Source organism: Eufriesea mexicana, unplaced genomic scaffold, assembly GCF_001483705.2.
Source record: "Eufriesea mexicana isolate 0111107269 unplaced genomic scaffold, ASM148370v2 scaffold3380, whole genome shotgun sequence".
NCBI lineage: Eukaryota > Metazoa > Arthropoda > Insecta > Hymenoptera > Apidae > Eufriesea > Eufriesea mexicana.
In genome coordinates this window covers 154,133-168,362 of record NW_016911392.1, presented here as the reverse complement: position 1 = coordinate 168,362, position 14,230 = coordinate 154,133, and positions in this window count along the sequence as shown.

The window sequence follows — 14,230 nt, the reverse complement described above, 5'->3', positions numbered from 1 at the left end:
CGAATCACTCAGAATATATGTACATAATTCGAAGTCTAGAACTCTTGAAAGTATTGACAAGCCTTGAATGTCTCGAAAGCCTTTACTCGAGAGTTTCGATTGCATTTCGAAAGCGACTCGACTGTTGTCTTGCGATCGAGGAGATCGATCACTCATGATAATGAAACAATAGATGCATATAAATAATGTAGTGACGAAATTTCTTTTGTCCTTTATGTTTGCCGAGTAAAATTTTTACCGATGTAATTATGAGATGTTTTTGAATAATTATATCGATTAATACTAGAATCAAACGAGTCAAAAATGACTTGTTTCGGACATTTTATTTTTCCAAATTACTGTTTCTGACAATGTTAACGTTGATTTTTATTCAAATTGGTAAATAATTATGCATATTTATTTTCACCGTTTTATTACAATTATTATAATTTGTATGTATAGCTTGTGTATTGTGTAATTATCATAACTCCAATGTTAAAATTACAAGCGCGATTTAACATAAAGCACAAGCTTGTATAGCGAATTTTAATCAGCTGTTTTCTCACTTAATGTAGGATGGCGAATACTGGTCTTAAGACACCGAAAATTATCGAAAGAATAAAGAACACCAAGATAACGAAAATACACAAAGATGTACTCTTTTAAAACTCTTTTTCCAACACCAAGCAACTCACGCTTGGGCTGGTCACAACCGATTTCTAAGGACTCTGTTTTGATTGTCAAGGACCACGCTTTTATGCTTTTCTTAACCTAAGCTTCACCTCCCAACTTAATTTTGTTATATAAAATAACTTTTCGATTTGCTTCTAGAAGATATCGATCGGTTTACAATTTGTTCCTGTTGGCAATAGCCGATTTGCGATTTCTTTTTGTATCTTACACTAATAAATAAATAAATATAATTTATCAAGACTTGCAACATTTCAGATTCAAGACTTTTAAAATTCGAATCATACTCGAAACTATTTAAATCATAGTGTTCAAAAGTTCAAATAGTGTCAAAGTTGAAATTCGAATGACCATCGCTACTTACATCTACCAACCAAATGATAACGAAAGTATAAGAATTAAGTTTAAATTAACCATTTTATTTGTCTACCTATCATATATGAATCAGCAAAATCAGTATAATAATTCTGCAGATGTTTTCTAATCGATTAATCAAAATTTGTTTAAAATTTTGAGTTTCAATCATAATGAATGTCTATATATTGCATAGATTACCTTGTCGTTGTCGTTGTTAGTACTAAAACTCGTGCATCTTACACTATAGTAAATTACTATAATGGAAAACTGTATGATATCGTGAATTAAGTTTGTTATCAAATCGTTAACAAATCTAATATATATTCGAAGTATAATTCAAATAAAAAGAAAGAATCGTACGTGGTCCTAGAATAGTTAGAAATCATCAGAATCGAAAATAGTAAATCGAAATTTTTTAAATTAATTACCAATTTTTCTGCAGTTTTGGCATATTGAACTACGTTCTGGTGTCATATGGGAGAATTTACAATGAGACTGTTGAACATTAATCTTTATTGCAACGAACTGATAGCAAAAGTAACACGAACGGATCACGTGCTAGGTACTTCTATAACTAACAAGGCTGATTTCCAATCATTCGCATCCCGCCTGACGCGTGGCCGGTACTTGCTTTCTTATCTTCCTTTGTCTGCAGGCCATTGCGAGTAATTTGCGAACATTTGCATACCACTTTATCTTTTATATTTCGTATGCAATGTACAGGCCACAATTTTTTCTCGTATATGTGGTATCGTAGACCCCAAGAGGGAAAGGGCCGGAAAGAAAAAGTGGACAAGACGAAAGTCAAACCACCCATTGGGTAAAACGTTGGTCGCCGAACAGTTTGGTGAGAATTAGATAATAAAATAACACAGGCTAGTATAAATTTAGAGAAACCACGTATTTATTAGCTTTCCATGACCATGTGAACAGTGGAACGTCTTATAGGCGACTGATTGATCGACGAAAAAGCAAAGGGTGACAAAAGGCTACCGTGCGAAGTCGACAAATGATTTCTACTGATTGGAATTGGAATAGCAGAGTAACGCAGAGCAGTATGAATTTGGGTAGTGACGCATTGCCGTTAACTACACAAATTGATTAACTTCATAAAAGAAAAAATGGAGAAATGTAATGAAATAATGTATATTGTTTTTTAAAATTCCCTTTATAATTTAAATCGAAATAAATATCGTAGAATGCATAAATACAAATGTAACTTTCATCTAACGGTATATAAAATTTAGAAGAAAAAATAGTCGAAAGGTAATCGTTAGTAATGTTACCATTTTTACGTTACTGGAAGAGTTAATCGATTTGGCAAGTGAAAAGAGTAATAAATTTAAATTTTACTAAATTTTACTTAAATTCTGATAAGACGGCACTAAAAAATTCACCGTTATCGTTCATGGCTTGCTAGTGCATTCGAGTTGCATTATTGCAACGATTTACATTAGATTAAAGTGACCTCTGAAATAAATTATTTATTATTCAGTGGCCAAAAAATTTTTGTCGTTTAATGGTGTTAATCTTAATTACCAAGGAAAGTTATTATAAATATAAAAAGTTACGACTATACCAAGTGCTTTGACACTTAAATTTAAGATTTTTCAAAAAGTAGAGTTAATCGATTTGTGCAGTGAACGGCTCATATAATGGGGGTTTTATTATAGTTAGAAATGAGATTCACAATATGATTTATTGTTAGTTAGTATCATCAAAACCAATTATATATGATGTCGTACTCCATGATCATCGTTGCTATTGATAGGGTAGTAGGTAGAAAGAGGACAGGAAAAAGAAGGGATGAGCGTTTCGTCCCGGGCCTGCTAGTGGACTCGTCAAGTAAGGCTTTCTCTAGCACTTAGGTGGCATAGGAATTTCTATGGGAGGTCGAGGATTCACCGAGGACTTGCGAGAAAGTCCTCGAACCTTCTTCAAATAGGAATTCATCTATTGGCGAGAGTGAAAACGTTGGTCCCTACATTAGTTCTTATCAGGAAAGTTACCTTAATGTTCGTGATCAATGTCCTAACCTTTTATAATTGTTATACCATTTCACTCATACATTAGGAAACCTTGTATGTTATTTTAGGTGGTATTATTTTAGAAGTTTGAATCCAATGTGCTTACTTTGTGCGTTATAATTTGAGACTCAAAGTGTTGAAATATTATCGCAAGCGACTGTATGTATAATGAGACGATCTAAAGTTTCATTGCATATGTATTTGATTAGTCTCTCTATCGAAGGAATCCGAAACTCGATATAGGTTAGGTAGGTGTTTCGCTATTTGGATCCGAATCTATATAATATCCGAATACTCAGGTGTTCAGATATTTGGTTTAAATTGGTTGGCTATCCTCGAGTCTCCAATACCCAAGTATTCACAAAACGAATATACGAGAACCTAGTCGATAATCCAAGTATCGACCTAGCCCTGGTATAAACTAAAGTGTCAATATGGCAGTTAACACAAACTGTTCGAAACTATGAAGTGGTAGTGTAAGAGAGTAGGAGAGAGAAGGATTAATAATGAATAAGGGAAAAGGAGAGGAAGATTTTATTGGGGGTTTACTAATGGATCCATCAGCAAAGCTTCCTAGCAGGCTCGTACTTTAGACATCGTAATGGTAGAGGTGAGTTCACAGGATATGTGTATTTGCATAAAAGGGTCAATTAGATGAGGATTTCCAAGTATTCCCTTTGGTGTGAATCCTTCTGGTGAGCGAGTGTACGATGACCATTGTATATGCATGTCTCTGCGTATAAGCTTTGACATTACTGCCATCATATGTTTGTGTTACTCTCAAACGTGATATTACGTGTAAATCTATCATACTTGGCAAAATGCTAGCACAATCTACGATTTCTCGTATTTTTTGAATCTAATGCTATGTATGAAAATTGTACATACGTATTCATATAGAATATTCTTACTTTATCCCCTTATTTGACTATGTTTGCATTAACACGATTCTAATTTCACGTAAAAATTCCTTTACCTCGTGTTAACACAGATTTACTTTATTCGCTGAATTTATGTAAAACCGCGTATATTCGAATTTTATAAAATTATTTGTAAATATTGTAGACATTTATTAATTCGAGGATAAAGAAAAATTGGAGAATTTTTTTACCGATTTTTATGAAATAATTTGTTCCTTAATAGATCAATAATGTATGTTATACATAAATTCCTTAATATTATTCTAGGAACAAAGTATAGCTAAATTTTTCGCTATGATTTACAATGTAAAATTAAAATAAGAGAACGGAACATTGCTCGATTCTCGAAACGATGTAGCCAGTAGGAAAGATGTAACAAAATATAAATAAATATAAACAAAAAGTATAAAGAAAGGAAATTCAGTTGTCCAGTGGTGGTACACAGTGGTACAGTATCCTAACGATCGAGTCACATGAAAAATCTTCTATCACGTTAGGTCTAGAAAACAAATGAATAAGTGCCTTCGATATTTACTATATTTGCGAAAATTTTCCAAAAATAGTAACTTTTTTTTAAATATTTTTGTCTGCAGCATTATGTGAGTCGTTCATTGCACAAATTGATTAACTCCATTTTTTGAAAAATCTTAAATTTAAGTGTTAAAGCACTTGGTATAGTCGTAACTTTTTATATTTATAATAACTTTCCCTGATAATTAAGATTAACACCATTAAACGACAAAAATTTTTTGGCCACTGAATAATAAATAATTTATTTCAGAGGTCACTTTAATCTAATGTAAATCGTTGCAATAATGCAACTCAAATGCACTAGCAAGCCATGAACGATAACGGTGAATTTTTTAGTGCCGTCTTACCAGAATTTAAGTAAAATTTAGTAAAATTTAAATTTATTACTTTTTTCACTTGCCAAATCGATTAACTCTTCCAGTAACGTAAAAATGATAACATTATTAATGATTACCTTTTGGCTATTTTTGCTTATAAATTTTATATACCGTCAGATGAAAGTTACATTTGTATTTATGCATTCTACGATATTTATTTCGATTTAAATTATAAAGGGAATTTTAAAAAACAATATACATTTTTTCACAGCATTTCTCCACTTTTTGTTTCATGGAGTTAATCAATTTGTGCAGTGAACGGCTCATATAATATTATTACTACCACTTTTCCCTCTAAAATTGAATTTCATTTATAATCATACACCGACATATACTATTTTGCAGTTTCTCGAGAAACTATGAAAAGCGCTATTGTTTTATCGCATATTATACGTTATTGCTACTGTTCTTAAGTCGTGGACATTAATGCTGAATTTATCATGGCTGGTTAAATAACCATTTTAAAACTTTTCATTAAAAAATATCGCAATCAACGTAATCGCTTTCGTCAATGGATTTCACGACTTTTGTTATAATATATGCATACTACATTTTTTAGCATTTGTTTCTCTTCTTATTTCGTAGATTCTAAAATTCGTGTGTAGTCCCTTTCATCTACCACTACCTGTTATTTTATTGCTTGAAAAATTTTTGCTCTTTTATATCATGGAAATAAGGTATCGGAGGACAATAAAACCATTAAGGACTGTTTCAACTGTCAGAAATATGATCGTAGAAAATGTATAATGACAAAACCTTTAATTTGTAGAAATTATAGTAGATAAAAATTAGATATCTGTTGTTACTTCCTTGTATACTAATTGCAAGCTGTATAACTATTATTCCTTATTTCTCCAGTTTATTTAAAGTCAAAATGAAAGAAGATTAATTTATTTTGTTTTTGTCTAACATTTATTTTGTTTATTAATTATTGTTCTCATTAAAATGACTATTATTTGCATTCAGTTGCAAAAATAGAGCTTTTGTTTAAAGACTACTCATTTGTCCGATTCGGTAGAAATAGCTAATTGTTAGCAATGTCAGCATCGACAATACTTATTATTTATTTTTAACCGAATCCTGCTTTTAAAATTGGGAATATATTTCTCATTTCCCAGTATTAATTTCAACTATTTAACTATTTAATTTAAAAAATTTAAATTATTTAACCCTTTGCACTCGAGAGGCGAGTCTCAGTCGCCATTTAATCAGATTCTAATGATCGTTATTAATTAATATCTCGAATTTAAAATTGCCCAACGACGCGTGGAATATCGAGGTAAAATAATCCTTCACCTTATTGTTAATTTGCACTTCTTATTTACCGTTTTAAAAATATCGTCGACTTTATGGCAGAAAATCTTCGAATTATTATGTTTTTGTAACGAAAAGATCGAGTGCAAATGGTTAAGTTCACATTCATCTATCAAATGTTTGAATTATTTTCGTCAACGGATAGACGTAGAGATAGTATGTAACGTAACGTAACGTAAAAAGAATAATTAGGAATTTCGTTAGCAAGTTCATGACACGTTTTCGAAACGGCAGCCCGGTTTTTGAAACTTTTAATGACTTTGATGTTTGAAATAAAATTTAAACTTTATATAACTACGTTCGATATACGCATAAACTAGTTTGCGTATTATTTAGTTAAAACGTAGGACGCATTTTTATATCTCAACTTTAATTGAAAAGCACGGGTAACGTTGATACTGTCTAGGAAATCTGTAGATTAACGGAAATTCGTACATTATCGTTGACATATATCATTCATGAGGCACGAACGTAATGAAACGACGTTGTTACGCGTTGATCGAGCGGTCACGATAAACTGCCATGACGTAATCCACGTGATTTGAATGCCTGATATTTATTTTTCACGTACGTAAATGCAATTTCATTCGAGAAGACCACGTTTTACTTTCTATTTCTTTGTTTTATTCGAGTAACATAATAAATCTTTAATTGCGAGTATTTATTTCGCGAGCATTTATTTATCTGAATATTTTCAACCCTTGACTTCCACAGTTTCCGTTTCTTCTTTCTCCTTTATTTACTCGTTACTTTCTATCTTTTTAGTATAGCATGTTTCAAATTATCCAAATTTATTAAATTCCGCATTGCCCTATAGATTTTTACCTTTTTAAAAGTATATTTGTTTGTTTGAAATATATTCATTCGTTTTTATTTTAGATTTACTAAATGTCGAGTTACTTGAAAATATTATAATTTCCAAATAAATAGTTACGTTTTCACTGATCGAGGTTGTTAGAGTTGATGCTGAAACCATAGGAAGTGGTTTGCGATGCTTGATTAATCATTCCTTAAAGAGACTTGTATTTTTATAAATTTTGTTTTCTATCAGAGATCGTGTTTATAGCATAACACTTATTTTAATATTTTTATTTTTGATAATTCTAAAGACTTTATTATTTTGCGTTACGACTACATCTCCGAAGGTTAAACGTGCCTCGCCGCCCTTCCAGCGGATTAAGTCATACATCTAACGAGGAGACTGCAAGGCCTTCGAATCACCGATTTGATTCAAATTTTGTAGGATTGTAGATTTAGTTGGTGGTTTAGTTAGTATATGATTACAGCACTCAATAATTTTTAAGATATTTGCAATCGTAGATTTATCGTAATTTTTGTTCTATTCTACTTAGAGAGGTTACCATGTAATGGTTTGATGTATTGGTAACAAACTTCTAGTATTCCTACGCGGTAGGGCCTAGGTTCAACTTTGGAGAGGACAGGGGATAATCTTTTTCTTTTGTTGAAATATATACGTGTGTTAGCAACACTCGAAAGTTGCTATATGTTATATGTTGTGAACGTTGGCGGGCCTTAATATATGGCATTCTACGACTTAATTTCTATACGATTTCTTATTTACCGTTTTAAAATTATCGTCGACTTTATGGCAAAAAGTCTTCGAATTGCTATTTTCCTGTAACGAAAATATCGTCAAATGCAAAGGGTTAATATTTCACAAGCAAATATAAGTGATTTAGACCACTTTCATAATCATAGGCACATATGTCCTTCCGACACATTTTCGTCCAATCACAAAACGACTTTTCCTCTACTAACATCCACTCTTAACTAATCCAAGCGAACTCGAGGAAACAATGAACAGAACACGACGAGACATTACAAGAATTAGAAAACAAAAATCAGTACGCATTCGACACACGGAATATCTTTCGACACCTTATAAATATTGTAAAACGCGTGTCCAAAACGATACTCCGCTAACATTTCACATTTAACTATTACACAGGTTAGTTACAAATAAATAATCTATTTCAAATTATACTTGTGACCTGTAAAAATATAAAACTAATTAAGCAATATTAAATTAGCGCGTGCTGAATTCTTGACAATTGGAGAAATTCAATTGATTGATTAGATTAGACAATAAATTTCATTAGATCTCGAAATTATTATTACTAAATTGCTAATGCTTCCTGTTAAAAAATAGACTAAACGTGGTTTCTCCAGTTATTAACGCCATTAAAAGAAAAGAGACGTAAAAGATAGTAATTTGAAGTTAAATATGTAAATGTGTGTAAAATGAAGTCATACTGAGAGTGATTTCCATCGGAAAGAATGCCGATATAAAAAGAAATATTTATATGAATGAATGACTCATTGAAATCTTTTGTTTGATTTGTCATTGAGCAGGTTCAATGATGTCAGGCTCGTCACCAATAATGGCGTAATCGTCACTTGCTATTTCTTTCTCTAATTCGTTCTTAGAAGGATAATACTGGGGCATCAGTTGTCAATTTTTAAGAAATTTGACACAGTTACAGTGCAATTGGAAATACTTGACACGAAATATCCGAAATATGATGTTAACCCTTGGCACTCGAGATCAGATTCTAAAAATCGGTGTTAATTAATATATCAAATTTAAAATTACCAAACGATGCGTGGAATATCAAAGTAAAATAACTTTACGTCTTAATTTGCATACGATTTCTTATTTGCCATTTTAGAAATATCGTCGACTTTATAGGAGAAAGTCTTCGAATTACTATTTTTCTGTAACGAAAAAATCGCCGAGTGCAAAGGATTAAATATCTTTCGTTTGAATTTTTTTGGATCAATAAAATGACTGTAAGACATAAAGTGGAGAACATTATTTAAATTTGTCATCGAGTATTTGATTTCTGCACTTATGGCAGAATTTTTACAAAATTTTATCGTGTTTTTGTCATTTGCAAAACCATATTTTTGACAGATTTCTGTATATTTTGATAAACTAGGTTAGGTTAAGTTAGGTTAGGTGCACAAAAATGGACATAAATGGATATTTGTTTAGGCATGGACAAAATTGTATTCATCATATGTACACAGATACTAATTACGAAAATTCTATAGTAAATGAAAAAGTATATTATATCTTTTACTGATGTGACAAGGACAAAATAAGTAAAATTTTGATTAATTTGCCAGAAGATAAAGATAGCAGTAGTAAGTTTGTCGTTTCAACTTCAAAGTGATTCTAAGAATTTCGTTTTTAACAATTTCTTACGAATCTTAGAATTAATATAATTCTTACGAATTATCAAAATGATTAGAAGCAATTTTTATTTATTTTTATTTGTCAGTTTTACGGAAAAAATATCGGTATCCTTAATCAAATAATTAGATATTATATTAATATATTGCATACAGGTTTTAAAAATTTTAATCTCTTCCTTATGGCATATGGGTTGAATTGCACAATCTATTTGCTATAAAGAAAAAGAAGAAAAGAAACCAATTTTTGTCTGAACGTTTTTTAAATTCCAACTTCTCTTAATCTTTTATGGACTCTTATCTGTGGACGTCCAACTATTTTGATGGTTCTGGACACGTGTCAGTTGCAATTAAAAATTAAAAACTATTGACAAACATAGCAGTTCACTTTGAATTCTGATCCAAATGTTTCCAGAGCGATTTATCTCATCTTTGCGTTGAATTTCTTAAACAAAGCTTCGCTCCTTCAAAGCGTATTTTTGCGTGACTGCAAAGAGCTAATTCCTTGCTAATTTTCTCCCTTCCACACGCTTTCCAATTTACCATTGCTTTGTATATAAACAACAACTGATGTGCAATAAGCGTATAAAATTACTTCTCCAAGTGCATAACAGTATTATGACAGAACCGTAATTTTCAACGTTGTCACTATTCTGAACATGCTGGCCCTGTAGCTGCTTCCATCCCATTGCTTTGTTAATTTTGAAACGAGCTTGTATTTGTAATTGCACTGCATATTTTATCGGCATCTGTTGTTAATAATGTTGCGAATTCAGTTTCAATTTCCTGACGTTTAGTAATTATGTAAGTGTTTCGGTTGGAAATTATTAATTTTATTGTTAGTGCTTTGAACCTCTGTTTCAATTAATGCGATGATTCTGGTGGAAATAGAAATTTTAATGGTCCATAGTAATTAACGGACGAGCAACATGAGTTTCTCCGAATAAAGCATGCGTTGTTACTAGATGTTAATTGGAACAAAGCATATTATTACATTATTTATAATTGTTTGTGGTCAGTGAGAATGCTTTCATTTATCTGTAGTCTCTACTTCCGTCGTAATCTCATTTACGAATTCGGTATAACTTTTTACGACACTTGAGAGTGGATTCTTGAAATACTGTGCATCCAATGCTCTAGAATTTTGTTCATGTGTGTAGGGTCGGATTTTGGGTGGTGTAGCGTCCTACGGTATCGAATCTCTTCGATTTCCAAGAACGCTTATCACGCGCCAAATTAATATTGCGTGACTAGTTGTGATAATAAGGATCCAGAATGTGTGTGATCAAAGAGAGTGTTTATTTACAGAAAAGCGTAGAATAGTTATAATGTAGACGTTAACGGAGTACCGTTTCGAACACGCGTTTGTATGTGCAATTTAGATGTTTGAAGGATTGGTGCCGAAGACGAACTGACTTCTCGATTTTGCTGTATGTCCTGTCTCGTCGTGTTCGGTCCGGAGTTTTCTCTAGTTTAGTTCTGATTGGGTAAAATAGATGTTGGTGGTGGAAAGGTAAAGAGTTTTAATTGGACAGAGGGTGTGACATAAGGACCTTTGGCTAAGGAGTAGGAAACTGTCAAGGAGCCGATTTCTGATGGTCAATGACGTGATTTATAAGTGCCGTCCGTCCGTCGCTTGTTGGGTCTGTCACAAGTGGGTCCCATCTGTCGCGCCTGGTACCAGTAAAATTCCTAATTTTGCTTTACCTTTATAAACTTAATCCGCTAGAACGGCGTTGAGGCACATCGAACCTCCGGAATTGCAGTCGCATTATAAAATATAAAATAAACCGTTAGGTTTGGCAAAAGTGCAAGCCCTAGAATAAAATTATGTTATAAACTCTACTTAAGATAGTATTGTTGGTTTCTTAACCTTGTTAGCGCCGAACCGCGATATATCGTCGTTTGCTACACTTGTGAAAAGTGCCAACGACGATATATTGTTACGTATGCAACGGCGCCTTATTCCTCGCATTGCGAGAAAGTTTTATCTTAATATAAATTTATAAAACGTTATAAACGGTCTAATTTCATTCCAAAAGAATTTAAAAGATTGTTTCTGGGTTTAACTTTTTGTTATATTCTATGCCGGTTGGTGTCGAGGCTCTATATACGCTAGAGCAATAAGGTAAAAACTCGACGCGGGATAGTTTCTTGGGACCGTAATCACAATATGTTTATGATAATTTAGTGGGTGTAAGAACTGTGCTCTTTCAATTAGGTGCAGTAACGACGGTTTATTGACGCGAGTATGTGAAAAAGGTAGAAAAAAGCCCGTCAATCCGCGCGCGGGAAGAAAAGTGTTACACGGTGTATGCATCGGTAAGCATCACTGCTAAATAAATTGTTTGTGTGATTAAAAATAAGTAAATATTACATATTTTTAGTAGGCAGATAACTGAATATAAATATTTATAATACTACCAAAATTCTTTTTCGGTGACGTTATACCAAATCTATTTGTTCAGTAATAGATCTGTCTGACGCTTGCCGTGCATCATGGAGTTATCCTTTCGTTCTGAGCTCCGATATTGGTCATTTTATTAAAAGTGGCCGAAAATGTAATACTTATATTCCATATTACGTGACTTACATAAAACTGTGATCAAACGATGATTATTCTTATGTGCAAATATTGTTTGTACAAGAGAAACTTCTTTCTATGTTTTCCATCATGTTTTATATTCATGTTATTTGTATGATTTTCAGTTAATATTGAAATACAATTGGCATTGCATTATTTTTCCTTTCTTCCGTAATACGCTGCATTTTGAATTTTTTAAATATCATTCACAGTTTGATTTTTATTAGCTTTTCCCAAACCTTAGTAAATTTATCAAATTCGTCCGGTTATCTTCGCATAGGCACCCGTTTTTCGCTCGGCACTAAAAGGGTTAAACCATCCATTCTGTCCTTTTTTCACACTTAGGTTTTTCTTCTCAATCATGTCTCTTTCACCGCAACCTCGGTGGACCAGGTACTTTGAACACGTGTCGCACTCAAACTAACTTCCATTCGTCTATCGCACTTGCTAAAAAGATGATAGTCCAATAAACATAATAAATAATAAAAATTAATATTATTATATTATATATAATATTATTATTAAATAACATATAAATAATAATAATATAAATGCATATTATTAGATTATATTAGGATAGATAGTTGTGATAATTGTTGCTCTTCGTCAACTTATATGAAAATTAGAGTCTTTTTTAAATTTACATAAAATATTAAATCTTCTGTTATCAATACTCCTCTGCGTGCAGCTGTAATTATTAGTGAAACACGTTGTGGAGGTTTGGTTAACTTTGATAATTCTTCGATATTTGCTGCGTTACGTTTCTTTAAAGCACAGTTTTACAGTTTTTAATCAAATCAAATCAGCTCCTCGCTTTTTTCGTCCCTGCGAAATATTTTCGAAAGGCTTTGCAAGCTTCATTGTAACTACTATCAAGATAAATACCGCTATCAAATCATGTTTCAAATTATCCTTGTATAAAGTAAACTCTTTAATTTCAGAACGCTTTAAATTTTGTCTGGCAATATTTTCATTTGTGGCCCACTTTTTGTTTATCTTTCATTAAGGTTGAAAATGCTAATTTAATTTTGAAATGCAATTTCGCAGGCACTCCTATAATTATAAATATTTCGTTTGTATAGCAACATTATTCATCTAATATTACTGAACAGAGTAACGAAGTAATAATATTGTATTCTTATAATATGTAACATGAAAATTGTGAATCAAAAACGGTAACGATGAAAAATTTGATAAACAACGTAGTGTGATTAGGTGTTAGGTTGGATATGGGGTTGACACTAATAAAATTTTAATAAACAAAATCTTTAATAAAGAGATTTTAGCTAAAAAAAACAGTATTTACGTTCTTAATGGAATATTTGTTTATGTGCTTATATACTATAGTGTATAAATAGTAGTTTGAGTATGTCTTTATAAATAATGACAAAATATCTGAAAATATCTGAATCTGAAAATAATACAAAATTTGCTAGTCATTTAATACCTTAAATTTAATTATTTGTAATTCTTTAATTATTTTTATTTAATTTTTTTTTTTTCTTTTAATTTCTTTTCACTTATTTTTATTTAAAAGTTACAAGTTTGTTACCTAATTAAGGGTTATTTTAAATCACAAGTATGACTTACATTCTGTACACTGCACTCATTTTTCGCCAGATCTACTTGTTCTGTTGCATATGGCTTCAGGCAAACAAAGCAATAATATTGCCGTCTTCTTCATCACCATATTCATTCCAGTTCTTGTTCTTTGGGTTATCTCCTATTTAAGAATTTTTTCTCTTCCAGTTTTGGGTCACGTATATATCTTACCACTTTTTCCCTGTTTATCTTTATGTTTCGCTTTAATCTTTCCCTTTTCAGACATATCTCTGCACACCACCGCAGATAGCCTTTTCTTTTTACCTATATTTAAACTTTCCTGAGATAGAGCTTTAGGGAAAGGTCTTACGGATCCTGACGTGCAATTGTGATTTAAAACAAATTAAAATGGTCCTCGACTCTTTGAAAACTTTGATTAAACATTTTCACTATCGACTGGTTTAAAGCTTACAAGAAGCGATCGTCGTAGTACTCAAAAGGTTAAATTAAAAATAAAAAAGAAATAAATATCTGTATTACAGTTTTAAAGCATTAGGGTTGAATTAGTTTGCCAGTATAAGTTTGTTATTGATGTTTGTAACTCGATTTTCGTTATATGTATAAACATCATTTGCGTAGATATCTAATAAATTTTAAAATATTTAACTTGTTATACATTCGAACCTATTATTT